The sequence below is a fragment of the Triticum dicoccoides genome, chromosome 4A (assembly GCF_002162155.2).
Source record: "Triticum dicoccoides isolate Atlit2015 ecotype Zavitan chromosome 4A, WEW_v2.0, whole genome shotgun sequence".
Taxonomy (NCBI): domain Eukaryota; kingdom Viridiplantae; phylum Streptophyta; class Magnoliopsida; order Poales; family Poaceae; genus Triticum; species Triticum dicoccoides.
Genome location: NC_041386.1, coordinates 562,857,841 through 562,868,305, shown reverse-complemented (window position 1 = coordinate 562,868,305; position 10,465 = coordinate 562,857,841).

Below are 10,465 nucleotides of genomic sequence, written 5' to 3'. Positions count from 1 at the left end.
AGCTCGGGGACTGCCCTCTTTTGTCTATATGATAAAAATTATGCCTACAAGTATGTTACTCTTTGTTATGCCGCTTGGCATCGGGCTCGACGGGTCGGCCCGGGGACTTGCCACCTTGAACTATGAAATGCTTCCTGCAGCCGGACAAGTAGTGTGTGATGCCTAAGCCGTCTCCTGTCAGAAGCCGCAGGAGTAAGGTAGAATGGGCGTTCACGTGAAAAATGGCTAAGGACTCAAACATAAAACATAGCTTAAGATGGCTTCCAGCCTTTTTTCGCAAACCGACTCTTGAATAGACGGCTTGCCGCCTACTATTCAACTTGCTCAAAAACTCTAAAAATGGCTAAGTACTTGCCTTCCCAAAGTAGCCAAGCATTCGATCCAACGGCAGTCCGCAGAGCGGCTGTCCGACTGGCAAGACAGGCAACTAAGGGAAAGCGGCAAAGGAAAAGGACAAAAGAGCAACGAGCAAGTAAAGATAGGATTCAGATAAATATTTACATAACATAGGCCCTTGGCCGAATCTTCGAGCAGAAGTTCAAAATACACCCCACGGGTGGAATTGTGCAAATTAACAAGTTCTTCAAAGACTATTAAAGCAGATAAAATAAAGATAAGGCAGCAGCCTAAGATGCGTTAGACGGATTTGGAGGGTCGGAGGAGACGGCAGCGTCAGGCGTTGGGGCGGCCGGCTGGGCAGTCTCGGCTCGATCGCCCCCAGCGGCAGTCGGCTCGGTCGCACGCGGCTCGTTGCTGGAGGCATGGTCGAGCTGAGGCTGGCCGTCCGCTCCGTCTTCTGGTGCCTCCATCTCGCCCGCGTCCTCCGCCTCGGCTTCCTCCTCGACGCTAGAGCCGATCATCTCCGCCGAGTCCTCGCCGTAGTCTGGGTTCATCCCAAACCACTCCGGCGGTACCTCCTCGCCGTCTTCAGACCACTCAGGGATGAAGATGCCGGTGTCAGTGTACTCGGCGATCGCTGCGTCACGCTTGACAAGGGCTTCTTCTGCGGCTGCCAGCTCCGGCTGGGCCTCTGACCAGAGTGTGGCAAGCCAGTCTAGATCCAGCCCCGGATACCATGCCTTGACGAACTCCAATGCCCGGCGCGCTCCAGCTCGGGCCGAGGAACCTTTCCAGGCTTCAAGACGACCAGCTGCGACCTCCAGCCAGTCGGCAGTCAGGCTGGGGGTGCGCGGAGCCTGCATGTTCGGCCACAGGGCGGAAATCGCGTGGGCACTGACACGTTGAAGCCGGCGCAGCATCCGGTGAGTCGGCCGAAGGTGAGCCTCGATGCTCAGGATATGCTCATCAAGGGTTCGGGGGGCGTCGGCGGCGATCTCTGCACCTTCCGCCCTCCGACCTTCACGGTCAGCCTCGATGGCTTGGATGGCGGCCTGCGAGTGCCCAGGGAAGAAGTCTGCCAAGACGGAAGAAACGAAGAAACAAGTCAAAAACCAGGAGCCAGCACGATCTATAATCGGCAGCTCGAAGAAAGAAAGTAAAGAAACTCACCATCAACAATGTCTTCAATCTCATGGAAGCGGGAGGCCAGCATTGCTTCTTTGTCAGTCCAGGAGGAGCGCTCGCTCGCGAACTCGGCCAGGAAGGCGGTTTCCGCCTCTTCCGCCTCCTTCTGCATCTTCGCAAGCAGCTACCTCTGCTCTGCCAATTGAGTGGCCAGCAGATCACGCTCTTTGGCGAGCTTGCTGCACTCCTCCCCCTTGGCGCGCAATGCGGAGTTGGCTTCGCTCAGCTGCTGTTGAAGAACAGTGTTCGCTTCTGAAGAGAAGGAAGAAAGAGGGCGTTAAGTCATCAATAAAGAAGGTCACCGGGGAGATCCGGCCCGACTGCACAGCAGTCGGCCCGATTCTCGGGGACTACAGCCCGCGGGTGCGCTAGCGCGCCCCCGCAAAGAAGAAAAAGGACTTACTCCAGCTCTCTGACAAGTCAGTGGTCCGCTTGCCCAGCTCTTCAATGTTACGGTTGAAGGCAGTAACGCGGAGATTGTGGTAGTCCTGCGACAAATATTTCAGACAAAAGTTAGTACCCGGAGCTCACCAATTGGAGTTCCAGGCCGCCTGCTCAACAGCCGGCCCGAAACTCAGGGACTACACCCAATGGGTGCGCTGGCATGGCCCCACAGAGAGGAACAAGAAAACAAGGACCAAAGAGAAAACATACCCGGACGGCTGCCCGTGATGCTAGGTACGCTGTGGTGCAGTTCTGGATGGCGTCACCCTTAGCTCGAAGCTTCGTCTGGAAGTCCAGAAGCGCCTAGTTCAGCGGCCCTGTGCTGCCTCCCCGCACCTACCCAATGGGCGCGGCGCTCATCGCTTCGGCATCCAGGATCGCCGAGCTAGCGGTGCCGGTCTCCAGGGGGCGTGGCGCCGAGGTCGCTTTCTCAAGATGGCGGCGCGTCGATGACCCGACTTGAAGGAGTAGCCTCGCCACGGCCTCGTCTTCAGTCGGCGGCACCGGAGGGTCCGCTGGCTGTTCACCTTGCATGTTCCCAGACGGCCGCGGAGGCGGTGGCAGAACGATCACATCCGGCGTGGAGGAGTCGCCGCCTTCCTTCTCCATGACGGGGTTCTCACGGCTGGCTTCCCCAGTCTGCCCCGTGAATTCTGGAGGCGGCGGCGCAGAGTTCAGCGGGGTGACGAACACCGCCGATTGGCGGTGCGCGGCCTCCTCAACCTGCCGCTTCGTCGCGGCGACGGCTTCGCCCACCGCCAGTTTCTTCTTGGCAGAGGCCTCCACCTTATCGGCCTCCACCTTCTCCAGGCGGGCGGCCTCTTCCTCGTTGCGCTTCTCCTGCGCGTTCCGCTCCATCGCCTCCCGGAGGTCAGCAGCGGGGTCAATCCGCCGAGTGGTGGCGGACGTCTCCGCTGACCCCATGACGGCGGCGGCGACAACCCTCTCAAGAGTGAGGGGAGCCCTAAAGCGAGGGAAGCCAGTAAAAGACCCAAACAAAGCTACAGAGAAAGAATAAAGTGTTAAGACGGAATACTCACGCGGAGACCAGTGGCGGCTTCTTTACTTCCTTGCGGAAGCGGATGGCCTTCGCAGCCAAACTCTTGGGCTTCTTCGGCCAACTGCCGAACAAAGTCGGCACGGCCCTGCGCTTCTTCCCGCCGCCTGGAGCACCCGGCGCGGCAGAAGAGCCCGCGCCGGGATGGCTGGCTCCTGGCCGGGGGCGGGGGGTGACCTCCTCGTCATCGTCAAGCCAGTCCTCTAGACTGGCCCCGAGCCGTGGGTCGCCTCCTCCTTCGGCATCGTCTTCCAAAGCCGCCGCCTCCAGATCGGGGTCGTCGACGTCGCTCTCCGCCCGGTTGGCAAGGAACTTGCAGGCCGGCCCCGAGGTGTCGGCTGGTGGATGGAGGAGGGGATTCTAACCAAAGCCGACTGGTCAGGTCGCACAAAACAAACTCGGCAAGAAAGAAGACAACTCGAAGAAAGAAAGAAAGAAAGAAAGAAAGGGCAACTCACTGTAGGTGGGGGGTTGGCGCAGGAGTACGACTCCTTGCCAAACCGCCAGTCCTCCAGCAGCTTGCTATCCGAGAGGTAGTTCACCATATAGGCCACCTCCTCGTGAGGCATGTCCTTGGTGCACATCCGACTTGGGTCACGGCGCCCGCTCATTTGGCATATCATGTGGGGGCGGCCTTGGAGCGGGAGAACTCGGCGCGCCACGAAGGCGGCCAGCAGGTCCGGACCGGTCAGGCCCTCCGACTGCGTCAGCACTCGAAGTCGTGCGACGGCGCCGGCTCCCACAGGCGTTAGTGACTTGGCTCGGAACGACCAGTTGGGCAGTCTCCCAGCCGGCGGGCCTGCTTCGAAGGCCGGTAGATAGACCCAATCGCCCCCCGTGAAGACGCTCTTCACGTAGAAGTACCATCGCTGCCACATCTTCACCGACTTTATCAGTGTGATGGTGGGGAAGGGGTTGTCGGCTCCCAATCTCCGCACGGCGATGAACATGCCGCATTGAGCCGGCACGCCTGCAGCCTAGGTGCCGAGCTTGGAGAAGAAGAACTCCCCCAGAGCTCGAGGGTGGGGAGGACTCCGAGGAAGCCTTCACACAAGGCCATGAAGGCAGACAGCAGCACCACCGTGTTGGGCGTGAGGTGGTGCGGCTGGAGGCCGTAAAACTCCAGAAAAGAGTGGAAGAAGCTACTCGCCAGCAGCCCCAATCCGCGCAGGCAGTGCGAGCGGAAGATGGCCCGCTCGCGCTCCTCCGGCGTTGGGGAAATCTCCCCCCTCGGTGTAAGATGCACCCGCACGTAATCCTCGCCGGGGAGCCGACGAGTCTTGCGGAGGAACTCGATGTGGTCGTCGTGAACTTCTGAGCCGTCCCAGGTGCCGGAACGCACCAAGGGAGGCGCGGCGGCAGAAGAAGAACTCATCGTGAGCTGATCGCCACGGCGTTCGTCGAAGCTTGGGCGCGCGGCACAGCAAGGAAGAAGAAGAAGGAGAAGAGAAAGGAGTAGCGGGATGGAGGGGCGCGCGTGCTCTGCCGTGCCCCCCTCCTCCCCCTACTTATAGCCTCATGGGCTACGAAGCTGAGGGGGCGGTCGTGGGATTTACTGCGCCCACGACCCCACGACCCCATGTTTCCACGACAAAGTTACTGCGTGCAGTAACTTCACAAGAATCCCAACCGTCCGCTCGGGCCACAGCGGATCCGCTCGAGCGCCGAGGCACGGTAATGGCGGCCCCCCTCCTACGGGCCTATCCCATCACGCACGTAGGCTGGCAGACTGGCCCGGCCGCGCGTTGCCACGTGACAGGCCCGGAACGGGCGGCGGCCTGGAAGCTTAGCCAGCACGCTACTTGGATCCCGCCATGACATTTGAAATACTGTGCAAGTCAGAGTTGGGCGGGTCCGACTCCTTCTAGTCCGCCCGGGGGAAATCAAGCAAGAACCATGTGTCGAACACCCGAAAAGAGAAACTGCTGAGGCTTCTCGGCCGATCGTCCGCGGCACCTCACCAGCTTCAGGGACTACTGTCGGAGTAATGGGCCACGGGTAGGCTAACCCGAGCCCCAGAGCCTTTCAAGACATCGGGCAGGCTGCGCCCCTCAAGACCCCAGGACGAAGAGCCGCCTTCTGAGAAGTCGGCGGCAAGGGGACCGACTGCACACTCACGGCCGACTCCCAGGGACGACTTCAGGATAAGCCGACTCCTGACTGGCGACTTCCAGAGAAGCCGGCTTTGGGGAGTCGGCCCGCGACTCCAACAAACCCCGTACCCTCATCGGGGGGGACAGGACCGGGGAGTGGCTACAGTAAAGCCCGCTCCCGCCCCTTACCAGGGGCAGGCATGGCCACAGCACGCCGTACCTGGGGAGATCTCCGTGCGGCGTGGCACTGTTGCCATGCCGACCCTGACATCAGCGCCGAAGGACCGAATCATGCGCCCACGACGGCTTGTCTGTATGACCCTGGGGCGGCGGGCCCCACCAGCCAGTGGGACCCCAGGAGACGGTAAGTGCACCCCCAGTCGAACCCATTGGGAGTCGGCCCCCGAGAGTCGGCCAGACCCTCCCCCGGGGCCCACGCGCCATTAATTAGATGTGACGGAGAGTGGCAATAGTGATCGCCCGCCAAGCGGTGGGGCTGTTGCCACGACTCCATGACCAAGTCCGCGTCATCAGAAGCACGACTACAGTAATCAGCAGCCGGCAAGACCCGCCTGCGGCGGACACGGCCTGTCGGCTCTGTACCTAGCCAGTCGGCAGGCCCCAGCAGTCGGCGGAGAAGACGGAGGCCGGAGGCACTGACGGCTGGGCCCGCATCCAGCCGGATTACCATTGTACCCCTGGGGGGTAGGCCTATATAAACCCCCAGGGCACCCATGCAAAGGGTTGGAATCCATTAGCACTAGACCAGACCATATAGGAAGAAGAGAGCTAGCCTAGCCTTCTCCTACCTTCAGGAAACAGCTCAAGGAGCAATCGTGTAAACACTTTGCCGTAGTGATCATGCGGAGACCCCGCAGAGCAGCAGTAGGGGTATTATCTCCCCAGAGAGCCCTGAAGCTGGGTAAGATTTGTCGGCGTGCATGTCTTCGCCTCATCCCGTTTCCAGGCACCGGCGACGTTCTACTCGCCCCCACCATGATAAGCCATCCTTTGGCATATGTCGCACCCAACCCCCGACAGTGCGGCTGGAACCCGTGGAACTCCAAGAAGGAGCGGAAGAAGCAGAAGAAGCCGCTCGCCGGCAGCCCCATGCCGCACATAAGGTGCGAGCGGAATATGACCCGCTCGCCCTCCTCCGGCGTCGGCGATATTTCCCCCTCCGACGCGAGGCGGACCCGCACTAAGCCCCTGCTGGGCAGCCGCCGTGTCTTGCGGAGGATCTGGACGTCGTCGTCATCGACCTCAGAGCCGTCCCACACTCCGGAGCGCATAGCAGGAGGGACGACGGCGGAGGAAGAGCTCATCGCTACGGGCGCGGCGTGGTTCGGAGCAGCAGCGGCGAGAGGAAGAAGAAGCAAGAAGGAGCGAAAGAGAGTAGGGAGGATGGGCGCGCGTGCTTCGCCGCCCCCCTCCCCCCGCCTACTTGTAGGCTCGTGGGCTGAGAAGCTGAGGGGGCAGTCGTGGGGTTAACTGTGCCCAGGACCCCACGACCCCCACGATTTACCACACGAAGTTACTGCATGCAATAACCGCGCGGGAACCCCAACCGTCCGCACGGCCACAACGGATCTGTTCACATGCCGAGGCGCGGTAGTGGTGGGCCCCGCCTGTAGGCCTATCTCGTCGCGCGTGTGGGTGGGCAGACTAGCTCAGCCACGTGGTGCCTCGCGATGGGTCTACAACGGGCGGCAACCCGGAGGCTTATCAGGCACGCCGCCTAGACTCCGCCGCGACGTTCAAACTTTTTTAGGGGCAAGTCGGCCTTAAGCAAGTCCGGCTCCAACTAGTCGGCTTGACAAAAGACGACTAGAGAGGCCCAGATCCAACTGCCGGAAAGAAGAAACTATTGAGGCTCCTTGACATACCACCCTCGGTGCCTCACCAGCTTCGGGGACTACTGTCAGAGTAATGGGCCACGGGTAGGCTAACCCAGGCCTAGAACCTTTCAAGACATCGGGACAGGCTGCACCCCTCAAGACCCCAAGACGAAGAGCCGCCTTCTGAGAGTCGGCTGCGAGGCAGCCGACTGCCCACTCGCGGCCGAGTCCCGAGGACGACTTCAGGATGAGCCGACTCCTGACTGGCAACTTCCAGAGAAGCCGGCCATGGGGAGTCGGCCCGCAACGCCAACAACCCCCATGCCCTCATAAAGAGGGACGGTACGGGGAGTGGCCACAATAAGGTCCACTCCCACCCTTTTCCAAGGGCAGGCGTGGCCACAGTATGCCGTACCCGCGGAGATCTCCGCCCGGCGCGACATTGTTGCCATGCCGGCCCTGACGTCAGCCCCAGTGGGCGGAGTCCTGTGCCCACGACGGCCTGCCAGTACGACCCAGGCACGACGGGTCCCACCAGTCGGCGGGTGTACGGAAGACAGCGAGAGCGCCACCAGTCGGCCCAGTTGGGACTCGGCCCCTAGGAGTCGGCCGGCCCCTCCCACGGGCCCCACGCGCCATTAACCAGACACGACAGGGAGTGGCCACAGTGATCACCCGCCAGACGGAGGAGCTGTCTCCACGACCCCATGACCGAGCTCGGATCATTAGAGGCACGGCTACAGTAATCTACAGCCGGCAAGACCCGCACGCGGCGGACGCGGCCTGTCGGCTCCGTATCGAGCCAGTTGGCGGGCCCCAGGAGTCGGCGGATAAGATGGCGGCCAAAGAGACTGACGGTTGGGCTCGCATCCAGGCGGATTACCATTGTACCCCTGGGGGTAGGCCTATATAAACCCCCAGGGCACCCATGCAAAGGGTTGGAATCCATTAGCACTAGACCAGATCATATAGGAAGGAGAGAGCTAGCCTTGCCTTCTCCTACCTCCAGGAAACAGCTCAAGGAGCAACCGTGTACACACTTTGCCATAGTGATCACGCGGAGACCCCGCAGAGCAGCAGTAGGGGTATTATCTCCACGGAGAGCCCCAAAGCTGGGTAAGATTCGCCGGCGTGCATGCCTTCACCTTATCCCGTTTCCAGGCACCGGCGATGTTCTACTCGCTCCCACCATGATAAGCCATCCTTTGGCATATGTCGCACCCAACCCCCGACATATAGCCCTGGTGTGCTCGGCGCAGCGTGGTCAACGTGGTCAAGGAACAGCTTCCATCAGACGTGGACTATACATGGAGAGGCTGACAGCTGGGTCCACGGCCGCAGCAAGGAAGTGCCTCCTTATTACGTGCAAAATAATAATTCATCCACCTGACAGCAGGGACCCATCAGACGGGCCACCAGTATTTTGCAAAAAAAATCGTTTCCCCCTGACTGCTGGGACCCACCGGACGGGCCACCGTATTTCGTGAAAAAAACATTCCCCCCTGCTGTCAGCTCGGACCCATCGGAAGTGCCTCCTTATTAAGCACAAAAAATGAATACTCCCTCGGCTAGCTGGGACCCACCTTGGTGGGAGGCTGACTTGTGGGCCTACTAAGTTGACGGGGATGAAGGGCTTTGTCAACTTAGTCGATATGAACAATTCTAGCTCCATTGACCATACGATGTCCATCCAACGGCCGTAGTGCTTCTTCAACCTCTGGTCTTCTTGCTCCAGCCGCCCAAAGCAGCGCCGGTCGTGCCGCATGCTCCTGCCTCCCGTGGTCGGTTGTGCTGCCGTGGAGGCCTCACCACCCCCTACTATTCCCACCGCTGGCCAGGCCCTGCGGCGACGGCAGCCTCACACCGCAGCCGAACCAGTGAACCCTCGTACTCCTCTCCGCGCGCGCGGGCTTCCACTGCCGCGTCTTCCCTGGCTCCCCGTCGTCCCCTTCCTAGGCCTCGCCGTCGTCCACCGCCCTGGTGCTCTCGGCACGGCGTGGTCAACGTGGTCAAGGAACGACTTCCATCAGACGTGGACTGTACGTGGAGAGGCTGACACATGGGTCCACGGCGGCAGCAAGGAAGTGCCTCCTTATTACACGGAAAATAATGATTCCTCCACCTGACAGCAGGGACCCACCGGATGGGCCACCGTATTTCGTGAAAAGAAACGTTTCCCCCCTTACTGCTGGGACCCACCAGCTACACCTTCGCACGCAAGGAAGTGCGTCCGGGCAAAAAAACGATTCGCCCCCCTGACTGCTGGGACCCACCAGCTACATCTTCACATGCAAGGAAGTGCGTCCGGGCAAAAAAAACCAAAACGATTCGCCCCCTGACTGCTGGGACCCACCAGCTACATCTTTGCACGCAAGGAAGTGCGTCCGGGAAAAAACGATTTTCCCCCTGAATACTGGGACCCACCACCTACATCTTCGCAGGCAAGGAAGTGCCTGACAGTCGGGACCCACCTGGTCGAAGCGTACGTAGCATTGACATTCTGGTCGCGAACATGTACGTACATACTGGTCGATGTAGAGGCCCGCACGTGTCTTAGTAGAGGCACGCATGTGTCATAGTAGAGGCGCGCACGTAGCATGTACACGTACGTATAGCGGCCAGGGTGCAAGAAAGAAAATACGACCACATATGTGTGCATACGGGCGGGGTCTCGAACGCCTACTCACGCATACGTACGGCCAGGGCTCGTGTACATGGCTGGGTCGGAACGAAGAAACAACATCGTCATCATGTTCATGGGTCGGAACGGAATGCGTGGTCGTGTTCATCGGGAGGGCTTGGACGGAAGAGGCGATGGAAACGAGGCCTGGCGTACCGCACAACGGATGAAACGGACCTCCTACGGTCGAAACAAGGGTCCTATTGATCGGGAGGGTGTGGCGTACCGCAAAATGGAGGAAACAGACCTCCTACTGTCGAAACGGGGGTCCAGTTGATCGGGAGGGGTGTGGCGTACCACAAAACGGAGGAAACAGACATCCTACAGTCGAAACGGTGGTCCTGTTGATCGGGAGGGGTGTAGCCTACCGCAAAATGGAGGAAACGGACTTGTGTTGGAGCGCTACGGTCGAAACGGGGGTCCTGTTCATCGGGAGGGGTGTAGCGTACCGCAAAACGGGACTCCACGGGATACTGTTCATCTCCACCGTCGACCCCCTCTAGCCTCCACGAGCTACTGTTCATCCACTGTCGACCTCCTCCAGCCTCCACGGGCTCCTGTTCATCCAGCCTCCACCGCGCACTACTCCACCGGCTACTGTTTAACGACCCCTCCACCGTCTACTGTTCATCCAACACTCCACACCACGGGGTCCTGTTCAACCACCCCTCCACGGGCACCCCTCCACCGTCTACTGTTCATCCTGCCCTCCACACCACGGGGTCCTGTTCATCCACCCCTCCACGGGCACCCCTCCATCGTCTACTGTTCATCTAGCCCTCCACCACACCACGGAGTCCTGTTCATCCAGAGGCAACGCCACCGCTCA